The sequence below is a fragment of the Papaver somniferum genome, chromosome 3 (genome assembly GCF_003573695.1).
Source record: "Papaver somniferum cultivar HN1 chromosome 3, ASM357369v1, whole genome shotgun sequence".
Lineage (NCBI taxonomy): Eukaryota > Viridiplantae > Streptophyta > Magnoliopsida > Ranunculales > Papaveraceae > Papaver > Papaver somniferum.
The window spans coordinates 227,375,707-227,384,064 of NC_039360.1; the positions used below are offsets into that span (position 1 = coordinate 227,375,707).

Genomic DNA, 8,358 nt, shown 5'->3' on the forward strand with positions numbered 1-8,358 from the left:
GTGGACTGAGAATTGGATGATTGAGAGATAGTTGAGGACACATCCTCAAAAGGATCGAGGTAAGAGAACTGCTCAAAGCTGGAGGATTTACTAATTGGAAGAGACCAAAAGGGTATGGTTTCCCAGAAGGTAACATGTCTAGAAACACGTAGCCTTTTACTCTCTGGATCATAACAACGGTAACCTTTCTGTTCTATGCCATAACCTAGGAATACACATATAACATTCTTCTTGCTTAGTTTGGTTCTTTCTCTCTCAGGAAGGAGGACAAAACACGTTGATCCAAACACACGAAGCTCAGAATAGTCTGGTTTCTTGTTGTATAAACGTTCATATGGAGACATTCCTTCTGTAATTATGGATGGAATACGATTGATTGTGTAGACTGTAGTCAATACTGACTCACCCCAGAAATTAGATGGAACTGATGCTGACAGAAGTTGTGTTCTAGCTGTTTCTACGATATGACGGTGTTTTCTCTCAGCTATGCCGTTTTGCTGTGGAGTTTCAGTGCATGATAACTGAAGAAGGGTACCTTCTGTTGTGAGAAATTCTTTGAAAGGAGTTGACATAAACTCTCCCCCTTGATCAGCTCTGAACGTCTTGATGGTTTTTCTGAATTGAGTTTTGATCATTCTAGAGAAGGTTGTGTATAGTTTTAAGAAGTCTGATCTAGAACTGAAAAGATATATCCATGTGAAACTAGAAAAATCATCAATGAAGATAACATAATATAGTGCTCCTCCCTTAGAGGTAACAGGATATTTTCCCCAGACATCTGAGTGAATGAGATCAAAAGGTTCCACAGAATGAGTGATATTGTTATTGAAAGGTAGAGCAGATTGTTTTCCGAGCTTACATGAGATGCAATAAGGTTCTTTATCAACCTGAGTTGTTCCCAATAATACATTATTGATCATATAAGTGAGACGAGAGAAAGAAACATGGCCTAACTTAGAATGCCATAACATAAAAGGAGACACAGATGGAGATGCAGTTGAAGAGAGGGAATTGGCAATTGTAGTGGCGGCAAGCTCACTCTTTGACAGTTGAGGAGAGATCAGTGTTTCAAGGAGGTACAATCTTCCTACTCTACGGCCTATCCCAACAAGCTTCTCTGTCTTGGGATCCTGTATCACACAACCAAAATAGAAGAAATATATGTTAAGTCCTTGATTGCATAATTGTCCAATTGATATAAGGTTCATTCTTATCTTTGGAACAAGTAACACATCAGATACATGCATCTTATCAGAGATTTTAACCTGACCGATGTGACTAGCATTTAGTTCAGATCCATCTGCAGTTTGAATTGTTGGTGTAATAATAGGACTTTTGTGCTCAAATACGCTAAAGTTGAATGTCATATGGTTAGAGGCACCTGAGTCAAGGAACCAACCAGTTGAGAAGCTACCTGTGGAAGCAGATAATGCAGATGTTGTTGTAGCATTATTGTTACCCATTGAGATTGCTTGCTTGAGCATCTCTTGTATGTCAGCTAGATTGTTTGGTGTGGATGCAGCTGCATAACTGGATGGTGCAGGTGTGTATCCAGTTCCATTAACCTTTCTTCGTTCTCTCATATTTCTGGAAGTAGGGGATGTACAGTTTTCTACTGTATGCCCTGGTTCCTTGCAGTAGTTGCACTGGATTGGGAAGCTTGATCCTTGTGTGTTTGAGCTTTGTGATCCACTTTGCACTGATGGCACGGTGCAGTTCTTGGCTAGGTGTCCTGGTTTCTTACAGTTGTAGCACTGGATTTGTGAGAAATCACGATGAGTTTTCTGAGATTTGAGATGAGTGTTAAAGTTTGCACGTGAATTGACTGCAAACACTGCTGGTATGTCTGGTTTGATTCTTTTCCGAGTTTCTTCATTGATGAGTTCTGACAATGCGGCTTCGACATACGGAAGAGGTGATCGATGGAGGATTGAGGCTCTGACAGTCTCAAAGTCATCTCTTAATGCCATTAAGAGATGAACTAATCGAGACTCTTCTCTGTAGTTTTGCCATAACTCTATATCAGCTGTCCAGTTCGGTTCCATTAGTGGTAACTGGTTCCATATGATTGACATCTCATAGTGAAAATCTGAGACAGATTGTTCCATCTGTTGTTTTATAGATCGAATATCCTGTTCTAACTTATAACGTTGAGCAAAGTTTATCTGGGTATACCTTTTTGAGAGAAACTCCCATGCATCTTTGGCAGTCTCAAAGCTTGTAAGTTGCATGCTTATAGATGTTACAACTGTGTTACTTATCCAGGTTAATATTTTGTGATTATTGATCTCCCAGCTTTCTGCAGTTTCTTCTCCTGTATCTTTTCCTTTGTCAGTGATAACGACTCCGTTTGCAGGCTTCTTAGCTTTGCCGTCAATATATTTCCACATGGCTTTTCCCTTGAGGAAACTTCTTATTAAGAAAGACCAATGATTGTAGTTTGTTCCATCAAACTTCACAGTAATGGGTTGATAATCTTCGGCGTGACATGTTGGGCTGTGGTGAAAAAGATATGACACTAGGGTTTTGAGTTTTATGATTCTGATACTGGTTACGGGTTATTGTTTGTTTGTTGCAGCGGAAACACGGTTTGGTTTAGATCTTTATCTGCTCTGATACCATGACAAAAACTGTCATGGCATAGATTAAACTGAATAGATTGATTGAATTAGATGGATACATACGATTACATGAGACCGTTCTTATATACAAGAACTCTAACTTGGTCAGCAAGCAATATACAAGAATACACGTACAAGATATACTGTAATAATCTATCTATATCTGGAAAGATAACCTCTGCATAACATCTTATGCAGATCCAACATTGACTGCATGACAAGTTATGCATTGTTTAGAGTATCTGCATAACCTGTTATCTATATCTTGGATATCTTGTAACACCCATGACACTTGTCAGCAAAAGAAGTAAAGTGAAATGGTCCACATGACACTTGTCATCAAAAGAAGTTAAGAGAAAAGTGGTCCCAGAAAATTAAAATAACATTTGACTTTCCCAATTAGGAAATCGGCCTATTTTTTTGAAATATTTATTTATAGAAATTAGCCTATAGAATAGTCATCACATAAAAACTCTGTTAATACTTGTTTATTTTGGTTGAATTCCAATTTATTGACTGGAGTGTGTTTGATTACATAAACACGGTTTCACAAATTCCGCTTTAGATTTAGCATCATAATGACATACTAAACGGTGAATATAATGAGAACTAAGAAAAAGTTGGTTCATTAACCATAGAACTATGTGATTGACTCTTAATTAGTTACCCTTCTCTTGTAATGCATTAGCCTGCATTGATGTCATGGGATATTAGCGATCGACTGTATTACGGTTTGGCAACTTGAGACGACACATATATATTGTTAAAGTCTGCGGGCATCCAACTCAAAATCAATTGGCAATGAGTGAAGCGGCCCTTCCATATTATATTTTAAATTAATTAAGCGGATTATAGTGATGTGGGATTATTGTCCTTTCACACGTGGACCTAAGTACGAGTTACCAGTCCATCGATAACAAGTGTACACAGGTGAGTGACTAACATCGATAACAAGTGTACACATGTGAGAACTAAATCAGGGGGTAACACCTCGGCCAGTATCGGCACTGGCCTACACCCCGGGTGTACAAGTGACAAAATCGGTTAAACACTTCGTCCAGTAACTCGTCCTACACCCGACGTACGTATGCAGGTTTGGGGCTTAGCTCTGATACCATGTTAAAATCTACGGGCATCCAACTCAAAACGAATTGTCAATAAGTGGAGCGGCCCTTCCATATTATATTTTAAGTTAATTAAGCGGATTATAGGGATGTGGGACTATTTTCCATTCACATATACCTATACCGATCACAAATGCGAACCATTTTTCTTACCGACCAGACAACAAAAAAACGAAAGAAGTTGCGGCCCGGGTGAATTGCTCTTGTTCTACCTGGCTACCATTAAGAGTGGCTACTACTTAACCAAACGACGCAATGTTGCCCCCTTTGTTACGAAATAGTACAAGCAAGAAAAACACACAAAAGCATAAAATCACTCACACACAGGTCAAACAAATAAAGCAAAGCAGCACAACATATCAATGGTATCCCTAAACACAAAGGGAGAACAAATAAAGCATAGCAGAACAACATATGAATGTTATCCCTAAAATTGCAAAAGAAAGCCGGAGACAGCCAGAGAGCTAAGTATAGGTACTATATATTTTCGTCACAAGCAACCGGAATAGGTTGAAAGAACATTAGCGTTGCGTCACCCTTTGTCAAATTAAGACTCTGCACCAACACCATACCTATCTCCAAATTGGTAAATACATTGAGATGCACGAGCGATACTTTGCATGGAATCTATAAACGACTCTGAGAAAACGGAACGAGAAAACTTATCACTGTTCATCTTCATCCACGTCTCACTTATAAGAAGTTTTATATGTTCACGAGCATCAGATTCACAAACACCAGATTCATGCATGTAACATTGGATTGCTGTTGGTACGTCACCTCTCTTAAGCTCACCTATAGGCACATAATATTGCATTGCATATATCAATATCAACTGCTACAAATATCAATAATGAAATATTAAAAATTAGACACTATATCATACATACCGAAGAAGTTGCTAAATCATTAGTAAGCCGCATGACCGTGAATGCACCCCAGCGGACCTCCGAGGAGTTGTAGTCCATTATGCATTCTAAGGCTTCCTTCGTGGGTTCCTTGGTTAGTACAAAAAAAGCAACACTAGATATTATACACCCTGATACGGACATCCATGCATTGCTTATATATTCTTCAAGTGTTGTCTTATACTTGTACCACTTTGCCTCCTCCATAACGGATTTGCAATAGTCAGCCATCTAAAATTTTCCATGACTTTATGTTAGTATGTCATGGTTGTAAATTTATATATACATATATATGAAAAGAGCCAGCTAACATACATCTCTGATTGGAGTTAAGAAGAAGATGGTAGAAAATGAAGAAAGATATACCGATGTTTTCAAGTATGATATGGCATAAAAACCATGCTTCTTTAAAACGTCGTAAGCTATTTCATTGAGAGTGTTGAACATTGCTATAAAACATACTTTCATGTAGTACGGGAGATCTTCCACAGTGTTAATGTCCCATCTACGGGAAAGAAAAGAAAAAAAAATTGGGGATTTTAATAAAGTGCCACACTTCCAATTTGCAGTTTAAGAAAATGCCACCGTTTTTTTCAGAGTTTATTTAATGCCACACGTTTGACCTTTTCCATCCAAAAAAAACTGTTGCCATCAGTTAGTGCATAGGTGGCATTTATCCAGCTTAGTAAAAGACATATACACCCTCAAATCTGTCACAGCTCTATCTCTGCTTAAACATTTCAACTCCATTTACTCCAGCCATCACCCTGTAATCTGGCATACTCATCTTCACCAGGACCACGACCAGCTTAACCTCCTTTCTTCATTTCCAACAATCTCTGCCTGCGAACACATCAGAACTACCACCAAACTGCAGCGACAACAATACCAGCTGCACCATTTCATCTCATAAACATACACCTCCTCATACCATTTCCAGTGCCAATTCAATTTCATTACCAGCAAATCTGTTACTCATCTCGCTTGCAACCTCGCCATGTCCAGTTCAACAGCATCATACCCATCCGTAATCCATCACCAATTCCTCCTTGTTCTTGGGTTCACTGCACCTGCAACATCCACCAGTAAAACTCTCCAACATCAACACTGTCATGTCACCTGTCCTAGCATTCATCTAAATCACCAAATACCCATGGAACTCTGTAGCAACACTTCAGTTCCATGGCAATTCATCACCAACCATCGCAGTCATTTTCTCTTGCTTCATCTCAAGAGCCTATAACAACTCCCTGCAGCTCCTGTGACACCACCTTCAATTCCGTTGCAACTACCACTGCAAAACACACCTGCAATTCCAGCTCAAACCTATCTTCAGTTCATCTATAATATCAACAGCAACATCATTTCCTCAAGTACCATCAATGGCAGTAGCAGGAGTGTCTTCTTATCCCTTGTTCTCATCAACTTCCTTTCCTTGAAGATGTTCTTCACTGAACCCTAAAATTCAATTCGATATTAATTTCATCCCCAAAATCACTCAAAACTCGAATCCGAGTTGAACCCATCTTCTATTCAACAACTTTCAGCAACATCCCTTGTACACAGGCTCAACTGGTAGAAACTGAGCTTGAAGAGGTGAATAAAAATCCATTTAGGACTTTTATCGAACACCTAATGTGCCATTCTCATCTTGGTGTAACATTGAAATTTCTAGCGCTTCTAAACTCACTGAAACACCTGCAAATTCAATTCACAACAAACCCATAGTTCAGAAACTATTCAACAATCATAAATCTCCAAATCCAGTCCAAATTATCAACCAACAAGACCATTATCTTCACTGGTTTAATTGGTCTTCAAACTCCATCAACTGCTCAGCATTTCGAACTCATTTCAGCCTGGAAGTCGAGATATAAAAGCTCTTGATAGACCCTGGCAAATACCCATTGTAGGCTCTGAAAAATGATTCACGGAAGCAACACATTTCCTCCTGTTATTCTTTTCTTTTTTTGTTTACCGGTGATAAAGACGGTGAACCCATGACTAGTATAATAGGTTTTTCAAGGGTAAATATGTAAATCACGAAAGATTCTTTTGACCGAGTCAGCGAAAAAGACCAAGTGTGTGGGTCCTGACGGAAAAACTAACGGTTGTGGCATTTAATAAACTCTGAAAAAAACGGTGGCATTTTCTTGAATCGGGATTTGCAAGTGTGGCAGTTTGTTAAAAATCCCAAAAAAATTAAACAAAAATTGCCACGTTATCGTTTGATTAAAGTGTTTTGTTATTTAATCTCTATTTGGTAACCCGTACGAACCTCTCAATTGCATCGGTGAACATCTTGATTTCCCCCCGGAGAAGAATAAATGTCATACACATCATCGATTGTCGTGAGTAGACAACAAAGTTTTGTCAAGTGTCTGCCGTAGTTTCCAAACTTGGGTTCGAAAGTACACCCTACAGCCCAAAAGAAAGCCTCCACCCATCTGTCTCTTGAAAACTTCAACACTCCTAGGTAATCCAACTCCTGCCACCACCTAGTGTTGATGATATATTCCGTCCCGATCGAGAATGTTTATTTTAAGGATGGCCATAATTAGCAGACTTCGAGCACATATTCATGTCAAGAATCGAGAATATGAAACATAGTTAATTACAAATGAAATAAAATTAGATACCTTGAGATGTATTTGAGATCGTATTGGAAATCTGCTTGAACCATGTTGAAATCTAATTTAGTAAACTCAAGTAGCAAGGGTTCCATGCCATCTTCCATCATTTCATGCGTATCTATATACCACCTAGCCTCTAGTCTTTTCATTGCCCAGTGCAATGGAATCCCCAAGGCATGGTTACCAACCTTTTCGTGACTATTGTCTTACTATTTGCTTCTTGTTGTTGTTCTTTGGATAATGATAAGTACTCCTTGAGGAGTCCATATGTGAACTCTTGGACTTCTTCAAGGACCCTCTCACCTTCAAAAGCGTAAAATGAAGCTTCATATACACTTCAAATCCCCTCAGCATATAAATTGTTCTCCATGCATGCTTTCATCATCAGATCCCTTGATGATCTTGTCTCCTCCAGGAAGCTCTTAAAAACATCTATATCAGATATAGACCATCAAATACTGAAGTTAATAGAAGAAATTGAAGTATTTAGTTAAAAAAATGTATATGCCATACATTAATTACGTTGAGAAACACCATAGCCATGTTGCCGAAGGAGCCTAAATCTCAAAGCTCGGGTGAATAGGTCCGCTTCTTCCCAAACAATATCATTTTCCTTGATGATGGCGTCTAATGCATCTCTAATCTCATCATCAAAATGGTAACTGAATCCAAGCCTTTGAATGGTGTTGATCAGCTGCAACAGACTAGACGAAGAGGACGACAAGGATCCGTTGCTGGCTTTGTGCTGAACATTAAGCACGAACCGTAGCCGTATGTCTTCCTTGAGTTTCCCAGCTCGGATACCATACTTGGACTTCCTCTAAACATATATGGAAGTGCAACAAATTAGATCTAACACTACCTAGTAATAATAACTTAGTAATGCAAGGCCGTGGATATTATGTACTAGCCACCGACTCATTGAAGTTAATTATACGATGATACTAATATATACTCAACTGTGAAATCACTCTCTAGAGATTGCACAAAATCATGATCCCAGCAACTCGGAGGGTAGTTGTCTGATTTCCTCTCAGTCGATGACTTCTGATTGTTGTCTGTTGTCATGTTG

The 8,358-nt window shown here is 38.8% G+C and overlaps 1 pseudogene; it reads right to left on the reverse strand.

The window, feature by feature from the left end:
• Positions 1-4,292: 4,292 nt before the first annotated feature.
• Positions 4,293-7,616, reverse strand: LOC113360773 (annotated as a pseudogene).
• Positions 7,617-8,358: the final 742 nt, after the last annotated feature.